Here is a 10238-nt window from a genome sequence, read left to right as displayed (position 1 = left end):
TGCTTGTAGCTCTGCTTTTTTTGAAAGATCTTGAAGATTTTTGCTAATATTTTTCAATTTTTTAAATCGAACTTTTGTAAAATATTTTTGTTCCAGGGACCTCCAGAAGCAAAGATTTGTGTCACAAATGTTCGTTTTGAAGCATATATATTCAAAGATTTGCAAAAGAAAATCACTATTTTGTAAAAAATAGCACACTATGAGCTTGTATATCTGCTATTTTTATTAGCCAAAGGAATCTAAAAATGACACACAGATGCGTTCCCGGTCTTAATCGGTTAATGCACATCACAATGGAGGCAGCAGCCATACGTCCCTCTCATTTACTCTGTTCCACCACCGTCAGAAATCATGCCGTCTTATTCCACCATCAAAAACCCGGCGAGAGCAGTGGGCATGTGCTGATACGTTAGCCCTCACAATCTAGCCATTTAGGGCTCAGTGAGAAGACGTGGATAAAGGGTGGGTTGTGTGAAATGAATGTGGGGGCTATGTGAAAGGAGGAAGCCGAAAGGGCTGTGCAGGCCCCGGGCCCCTGAGCCCATGCATGGGAGATACTAGGCCTGTGTGTCCGGGCCCCTGGTCTGATCTGCATTATCACTGGCCAGTCGAGCCATGTGATGTTTATGCAATGCTTCTCCAACCTGCAGCTGGGGGAGGGTGGGGGAGGGTGGGGGTGGGGGGGGGGGAATCAATCGCCTCACAAACTCCCTTTATTCTCTCGAAACAAGAGCTTTTTTAGTGACAACAGCCATCCTGGTCACATGACCGCGGGAGCATCATGCAAACCTCTAGTGTCCCCCAGCACCCCTCACTGCAGATGTGTGAGGAAAAAAACATGGCCGGTAAGTTTAATAATGGAGGCACAATGTAGTCGTTGTGTACGTCTTAAAGCCCTCATGTCAGTCGACATGGTATACGGTCTTAGCCTGGTAAACACCCCCTCCCTCCGGAAATCTCATGCATTGCATTGCATTTGGTTTCAGGAAGGAGGGTCTGGGATTGCTCACAGAGTAAAGCTGCCCGAACCGCTGCGCATACGAACCAATCAGCGGCTGCTAGGGGCGGGATCATCCAATCACCTGCCTAGTAGCTTGAAAAAATGAAACTCCGTCTGTCATCGATTCTGCGCCCGGAGTCTCAGATGCAAGTACGCTGTGAAACAAAATGTGTGTCGCAAGCTTCTTCCATTTGACGTAGTGAGGTTAATACGGTCTTGTATCAGGCTCAACTCTCTCACAGTCACAAAGCTATGATGGATAATGATTTGCAAAATGATTTGCTTAAATCAGTTGGTCGGAATAATTTGAATTAGACCTACCATATGTATTTTTCCCCTTGAGAGGAGAGTTGACATAAAATAGGTCTAAAAGAAATAAACGGATTCTATTTGCATACTGTGCTGATGTTATTGATGAGCTGAACTCTGAACATTATTTCACACAGGCAAGCACACGTTTGTGTGCTCACTCACATTTTCTGCTCTTGAGCGTCATAAATTCTCCTCGTGCTGGATTATGTTTCTTGATCACAAATGGCATGAAACTGCATTGGAACGGGGAGCAACTATTTATGAACATTGCTTATTTAGTCGATTCCCATACGACTGCAGGGGAAATGTAGCCAAATGTAGAGTAATCCCTGTGGAAGGTAATGAAGGGGTTAACAATATGACGTCAGGCTCCCTGGGTCGGTGAACTTAAAGGTAAAGAGAGTCGATGTTCTCTGTGTGCGGATCCAGAGGAGAAGAAAGGGACTGCCTCAAATGAAAATATTTTTCAGTTATGTTGACAGATTTCAGTGTCGAAAGGCCTCGGCTGATGAATGAATAACACTGGAAACATTGCGTTTTATTCGTGAATTTTATGATTCGACACCTTATACATACAAGTGATTCCCCATGTGTTCCATTTTTGGACACGGCATGACTTACTGTCTATGCACGGCGTACTGTAGCTAACCAGCACCATTTCCACCCCACTTATTATGTATGTATTAGGTCTATTTATAGACCTAATTCTAACTAACAAAAACCGCTTTCATTCCAACATCACTATTGTCAATTGTCACAGATTTGTTTTATTATTAGGCTATGAATAACAATATGCCAGGTTTGTAATATCCTCTACATAACACTAGATTGACTGCATTCACCAAATATGTTTACAATCCATAAAAACATAAAAATATATAAATAAATAAAATACAGCCTATGGCTAGTCTACCGTCACTCATGTTTCTTTTGTTTGCAAGCTGTGTAGCTAGAGAGGAAGTATTGCAAAGTGTGACCGTCAAGTTTGTTGGCGCATAAAGGCCATAACTTTTATTAGCGATAAACGATTAGAGTTGGATGGCTATGTTTAATGTTGTATATTGTTATATAGAATATTATTAAATGTATGTAAGCTACACATATGTCTGATTTGATAGAAAATAAATTCGTCCCTGAAGTGAACCTCAATCAGTCTAAAAGCAGAGCTGTTAAATAGCCTGCCAGAACTGTGAAGGCTCTGCTTCTGGTTGTGCCATATGTCACTAGAATTCACATATTTCTCATGAACCCCAACCCCCTTCTGGGCGTCCATTATACCAATCCATCTACCATAAAATATTAGCAGTCTGTGCACCTACATAATAGCAGGTTACCAGAAATGCAGTTTATGTGGATGTTCGTGTATTTTCAGTGGTAGCTATAGCTAAACTGAATCAGGCTATCAGAAAATAGATCCACAGATTTTCTTAATGTATTGCACACACACACACACACACACACACACACACACACACACACACACACACACACACACACACACACACACACACACACACACACACACACACACTCTCTCTAGCCATGGCTGTTTCTCTGGCCTCATTTGTCTATGTTAAACTCTGTTATTATTTGACTGACCGTGCATAACTCTACCAAATGGTTAAAAAAAATGATCGTCCTTGTCTGGACCACCAAGACAAGGTCAAAAGTTACACGATCGACTGCTGGTTTGGAGTTAGTAAAGATGGGACATGATAGCTGGTGCGTTGTTGTTTTTTTAGTTGCATCTGTTTAACGCAACCCTAAAACATATCAGTCACTGAATGTTTTATGTGCGGCCATAGTTTCATAGCATTGCAATTTGACCCATTTAGTTACTTTTAGTCTAGTTACTGCAGCCAAAGTCTATAGCCTATTTCATTTTATTATCAGTTCATTTCAATAAACACCTTGCGTAACAAGTTAAATGCATTTTATCAATCACACATAGCCTACTGTCAAAAATGTGTGTAGGCCCGGATCCATGCTCCAGATGACCGGCTGTGTGCTCGATATCTCAGTTATACTTGTGAGGCTCTATTATAGAAAACAAATGTTTCTCCAAATTCACATCCACCAGGCTCTCAAGGCTATATCCACCCCTAGTGACCGAGGGCCTGCTCTCTGTCTGGAAATGTGGGTGGGAGACACAAAGTGTCAATCATTGACGCTTCATTGATCAAGGACAATCCTCGTCGTAAACCTGGTCTTTTTTTTCTTAAGAAATCAATCAATCCGTATTATCGCTCTGCCCATACCATAGCTGAGTCTGAGAAGGTGTGTTCGTGCGCATGCATGCTCTTTGTGTGTGTGTGTGCGTGCACACACACACACACACACACACACACACACACACACACACACACACACACACACACACACACACGTGCACGTGACCACCTCATACTCTACAAGGTACGGGCATGCTCTCACTTGAAGAGACCCTATGAGATGAAGTTGTACAAATTTTAACACATTCAAGCAGGTCTATTCCACCTCTTTCATTTCATAGTGAATATAGCGACAAAATAAGCTATGTTAAATGCAATCGTGGTTTACAAAATATATATATGCTATATACCGTGTTATATATATATATATATATATATATATATATATATATATATATATATATATATATATATATATATATATAATTGTTTTATTTTTATATATATATATTTTTGTATGTATATAAATATAATCATCCTTAAAGGTGGAAAAGGGGCCTAGAGCGTTTTTTTTTATATAGATATGGATATATGTAATCAAAAGTAATGCTGTGTACAAAGGTTTACCAATTTACATTCAAATGATAGACGTTTGAGTTGCACCAGCATGGAGCAGCACAGAATTTAAATCAAGATATTTGCACCTAAAGGGTTTCAAATAGAGGCCCTTGCCTTGTAGGTCACAAAGGTCACAAATGATGGGTTGTTTTGTACGATTCTACCTGATTTGCAGTACTCTTTTAATAATTTTAACCAAATAGCAGCCTGCATATACTGTACACTCATATTTTTTTATGGGGTTTTGAACATTAAACATTTTTTTTACATTTCCAAAAATAACCAAACAATACCAAAGGCAGACAATTTACTATTTTATTATTCATACAAAATAGACATACAATAGAATGATTGCCTACCAGCTAGCCTAACGCTATTAATGTAGCCTACCTTTGTTCACTCATGCATAAAGTGGTCTCTAACGATATGAACAGTTGCCCCAAAACTAGCCTTGGATCAAGACTATCATAGATGTATTTTATCGATTTTGATATTTGCATATAGATATGCAAATATCAAATAAAATAAAAATAGCCTACATCTATAATAGTCTTGATCCAAGGCTACCCCAAAACAATTTACATGAAAACCTTAAAACTATTAATGTATGTCTTTTGGTAATCTGCATCCATTGACATACATAGGCCTATAAGAACTGTTCAGAACATGTATGCTTTTTTCCCCATCAAGATAAGACTAATATAATGGCCCATTCACTCTCTCTCGTCGACTTGTCGTTCACATTATAGTTCAGTGCAGACATTCTGGATCCATGAATTCAGCGACAAAACCCAGCAGAAAAAACAATTGCACATCATGCATGGCTGGCTATCTATCATCCAGTTTGATTCACATATAAAATCTTTCAAACAAATTGCACACAACAGTATTATTTTTCACTACCGTGTCTACTTCGACAAACCTCATGCAGCCACACTTTAAAATGGGTGAAAAGACTCCATGCAGAGCGACTCCGGCGAGCAGATCCCCTTTCTCTCCTTTTAGCCTCCCGTTAGCCTAGAATACCTACTGTATTCGCGCCTCCTTTCAACTTGTTTTCATAACTTTAAACGATTAGACATTGTTGCTCCACATTTATCCGAAAACTAACCTCGATTTTTAAATATCTAACGTATAATTTCCCCTCTCTCTGCAGCATTCCCTTTGATTCACGCTTGACTCATATGGCTCCAGGGCCAATGGGGTCCGCCTTTGGAGAGCCTTGAAACCGTCTCTTCTTATCTCCTTTCATCATCTAACCCTGGGATGCCTTGAAACCGCAGGGCCAGTTATTGCCTTTTTTTTTTCCAGACAGCCCAATGCGGACTGGCCAACAGCCAATCAGGGTCTTGTTTACACTCTATGAGTGACAATACTCTGGCAAAGTGCCAGCCAATCACAACCCATTCAGGGGAATACGTTTATAAACATTTAGCATAATGTAATAACATAAGTCCATAGTAATAACTCGAGAAATATTGGGCTACAACTATTGTCTTGCCTCAGAGAAAAGAACAGACAACAAGAAACAACTAAAATGTACAATAATAATAATAATAATAATAATAATAATAATAATAATAATAATAATAATAATAATAACAATAATAATAATAATAATAATAAAAAAACGGTATGAAATTGGTTGGTATAACTACATGATTTTGTCTTTACACCTCAGAGCCCACTATTAAATTACTTTATATATTTATTTATTTTAGTGCCCACAACTTTACTGTGTGTGTGTGTGTGTGTGTGTGTGTGTGTGTGTGTGTGTGTGTGTGTGTGTGTGTGTGTGTGTGTGTGTGTGTGTGTGTGTGTGTTTGTGTTATAAATAAATAATTGCAACATATTCTGTACATCTGTAACTTGCCCTTTTTAGCAGCCATTTAAATTGGTCAAACGTTTTGCATTTACCATTACATGTTGGCCTTTATTTACAATGGTTTGTACCCCCCCCCCCCCCCCCCCCCCCACCTAAATGTTTCTAATAAACATATAGGCCGTGATAGATGCATAAATGCAGTAGTGTAAAGTAACTAAGTGCATTTACTCAAGTATTGTACTTAAGTACACTTTTGAGGATTTTTTACTCAACTGGTGTGTTTCCAATTTTCAGTACTTTTACTTCTACTCCACTACATCTCGAGGCAAATATTGTGCTTTTATTCCACTACAATTATTTGAAAACTTAAGTTACTAATTACTTTGTAGATTATGATTATTATTACAAAACATACATACATATCCACTTCAGCCCTATTTCGGCCATTAGAAAATAGCAGATCTACAAGCTCACAATGCATCGCTATGCAACACATTGTGAGCTTGTAGATCTGCTATTTTCAAAAGATTTTTATACATTTGAAAACTTGTGAAATGGGACATTCTGAATGAGTACTTTCTACTTTTGGTACTTTTAAGTACAATACTTTTGTACTTTTACTCAAGTAAATTTTGAATTCCAGACTTTTTCTTGTAAAAGTATTTCTACATTGCAGTATTGATACTTTTACTTACGTAAAAACATGTGAGTACTTTTTCCACCTCTGCATAAATGAGGGCTACATTGAGATCATAATATTAAAGCCCATTCTGAGCTTTAAATCTGGCGCCGCTCACTTTGTTTAGCATCGCCAGTCATCGTGCCATTGGCCTGCGATGCTGGCCAATCAGAGCCTCCGGTGTCCCCGGGCGGGCGGCACGAGTGCATTAACATGCAGGTATCCAGCCAATGGGCGAGTGTGTTTACCCTCCCTGAGATGCGAGGCACGCCACTGCACTGGGAGAGAGAATTGCTGCTCGGAGAGATCCGATCCGAGCCTCGATTCACCACAGTGTACCAAGCCCGAATCCTACTGCTTTTAGTAGACACAAGCTTCAAATGGAAAACTGTAGGATTTAACTGTATCCACGTTTTTCTTTTTAAATGGGCGTCGCACTTGGTCTGCACCTTCCCTTTCCTTTTTTGTGATTTTATAATTTATTTGTTATGCAAGGATTTAACATACCAGTAAGTAATTTTATATACTTCATTATTTTTGGGGGGGAATAAAACATCTGAAGGCCTGTCTCGTTTTTTTAAATATATAATAACAGATTGATAGCTGACAAATTGTTACATATGACCTATAACAATAAGCATTGCATAAATGCCTAACATGCATTTGCATGCAAGTGTAGGATACATAAATGATATATATATAAATTACATAATTAATTTAGCAATGGGCTCACAAAAAATATTATTATTGTCATTATTAGTAGGCCTACAATTATAATAATAAATATAGTTAGACTAGTAATAATAACAGTAATAGTAGGCTATTATTAGTATACAGATTTACAGTATTTTAACATTTCCATTCAGTATGGGGAAAATATTTTATATTACAATTAGGTGAGATATCTAGCCTAGTTATTTTCAATTGTTTTGCGGTAATTATCAATTTTTTGGGAAGCTTTCTTAATTTGTAGCATGGATTTACAATTTTGTATCCACTTCTCACAGGCTAATTGGCCGTTCTCCCTATTTCATAAGGCCTTATTTGTGAAATTTATGAATTGTTGATGTATTTTAAAAAAAATAAATAGAGAGGTTATTCTAGGCGTAATCTGTTGACCTAGCCGTCATAAACTCATACGGATCATTTGCATGGAGGAAGGGGCCGCATGTTTACCATTATACCCCTGCCGTGGTGAGCTCCACCCGGCCAGCCTCGTCGAGGAGGGGTGCCTCTCCCGGCAGCACTGCTCCGACCTATAAAAGATAATTTGATTTATTATCTGACTTTCTGCATCTGATCGGATTCTCGTATGCGAAATAGGTAGCCTATACCCGTGTTACGCAATTGAATTACACACGTCGATCATTTAAACATTTAGAAAATATTTATTCAGTAGGCTATTATAGTTTTGAAGGGGAGGGGAGGGAAAAATCGCGTTTTGACATGCTATTTGAAAATAGCCGATGTACAAGCTCACAACGCGTCGCGATGCGACCGCGTTGTGAGCTTGGAGATCTGCTATTAAAGACAAATCTTGGGGGGGGGGGGGAAGTGAACATTTAGGACTATTTTCAAATCCACAATTCAAAATATTGTATGGGGGTCGGTCTCTGGCACACAATATTTACCAATACCTCAATGTCTCCTGCAAAATAACCTTTCGCACAGCAGCTTTCTGAGACGGATGGGGTTTTGTTTTGGGGAGGTTTTTATTCTGTGTCGCTGTGAGACACACAGTGGGCTGCATGGGGGGAATAAAATGCATCAGTATGGCGATGGACGGTAATGGCTGACTGCAAGCAGTCTCTCTCTATGTGTGTGGAGACAAAGGCAGTCTTCGTGACGGTCGGCCATTCACCTTGGATTCTAGTTTGAAGCTTCAGCTCTCACATGCCGCATTACAAAAAACGTCCTGAGATGAGAAATGCTGGATGCCATTTATGGACACAACGTGTTACTAAAATGAGGGTTTGATATCATTTTGTTTAGACTCCCTAGTTTAATTCCCTGTTTGATCAGATGGTCTACTGATGCCTATACACTGCCCATTATATGAACACCAAAGAGACACTGTCACGTTTGTGGGTTGTATAGGCTACTCTTTTTTTTAAAGACAAAGGCATACATCAATATTGGAAATCACACCATTTATATAATACAGCTATAATTATTTTCTCTGCTGAAAATGGCATTTTGTGGCATTTGCTACAAGAATATATTCTAACACATTTTGGGATTACTCTATTTGATTACCTGACATGAAATAGGACAAGACAGATTGAAGACAGTGAGAGTGCAGTTATTCAACACACCAGAGAGAGAGAGAGTGAGAGACAGTCAGAGGAGGCCCATTTTGCTCCTGAGCTGATGCATCTCAGTTATGGAGAGGCATTCTAATGGCATTTTGAAGATTAGGGCCTTGGTGCTTGATGAGTTGAGGTGAAATGGATGTTATGTGTGTTGCCAGTGGCTTGATGCTTGTGCCTTGGTCTTGGGAATTAGCTGATGCATGTTGTTGATGCAATTTGCCAAATGTCAGTTTTATAAATTTGAAGAAGAGCTAAGCACCACCACGTCTAGGTATAACACACACCAGTGTCCGAAACCAGATATCACTGGCGGTGCAGTCAAAAGAATAAAACGTATTGTATTAAGGAACAGAACAGAGGTGATAGGCACCTTCCATAAAACGCCTGTAACAATCCGAGACAATAGGAGAGGAGCACGAGAAGGCAGTGTTCACCTTGAGGTGTGATAAGCTGCCACACATTTACATGTTTTAGTGCAAAATAAACCCATTTATTGTGATCAAGGACACAAGATTGTCTTTTCACTTAAAAATAAATAAAATAAAAATAAAATAAACAACAGCTATTGACCAAGATTCTGTAATGTGGCTCTGGCGGTAATTAATCGGGTTTAGACAAGACTGGCAAGTGAAGACATAGTACGGCTATTGCTTATTTTTGATAAAATATATAACGGCCATCCATTATGAGATACGAGGCTGTTTGTTGTATATAGTCTATAGATCTAGCAGACGCGTCTATCTAGAGCAGGCTATATGGAGTGCTCTGTGTGTGAGATGCATAGGCCTTGTATCCTAGGCCAGTGGTTCTCAACCAGTGGTCCGGGGACCACCAGTGGTCCTTGAGGGGGTTCCAGGTGGTCCCCAGCTAAATGATGGAGAGTTGGTAACCAAATGGACCTCCTGGCGAACCAAACGGGGGTCCATTTGGTTTCATTTTACGCTCTCATGAGTTAAATTATTGTTAAACATCTGCATTACTTAATTAAATAATTGTTATTTTGATCAACGTTTGCCTGTTATCTCTCCTATTGGCACCACATCAATACAGCATGGAATTGTGGACACAATCCTAATCCAACGATAACAAAATATTCTAAATGTTGGGGTATGAGGGCTAAATCTCATCAAACGGTGAATCGGTGGCTCAAAATGCCGAATAAATAATGGACCTTGAAATGAAAAGTGTTTAAAACCACTGTCCTATATAGGCTGATCAATAGGGTTGAAATCATTGCTGGGGTTTTGAAACTCTTTACTGGCCGATGCCATGGTGTCGTAGCTCCAGTCGATTGCTATACGTTCTGCGGCTTCTAAAAGTA

At 39.2% G+C, this 10238-nt stretch overlaps 1 protein-coding gene across 1 annotated transcript in view; it reads left to right on the top strand.

The window, feature by feature from the left end:
- Positions 1–6911: 6911 nt before the first annotated feature.
- The window catches only part of bahcc1a (BAH domain and coiled-coil containing 1a), a 104585-nt gene continuing 101258 nt past the window's right edge, over positions 6912–10238 (top strand). The window contains 1 exon segment of the mRNA XM_080448481.1: positions 6912–7114. The gene's annotated coding sequence lies outside the window, so the exon portion shown is untranslated.

The sequence above is a fragment of the Gymnoscopelus braueri genome (assembly GCF_963280865.1).
Source record: "Gymnoscopelus braueri genome assembly, chromosome: 13".
NCBI classification, from domain to species: domain Eukaryota; kingdom Metazoa; phylum Chordata; class Actinopteri; order Myctophiformes; family Myctophidae; genus Gymnoscopelus; species Gymnoscopelus braueri.
Note: the sequence above shows the minus strand (reverse complement) of the source record. Positions and strands in the feature narration are given on the sequence as shown.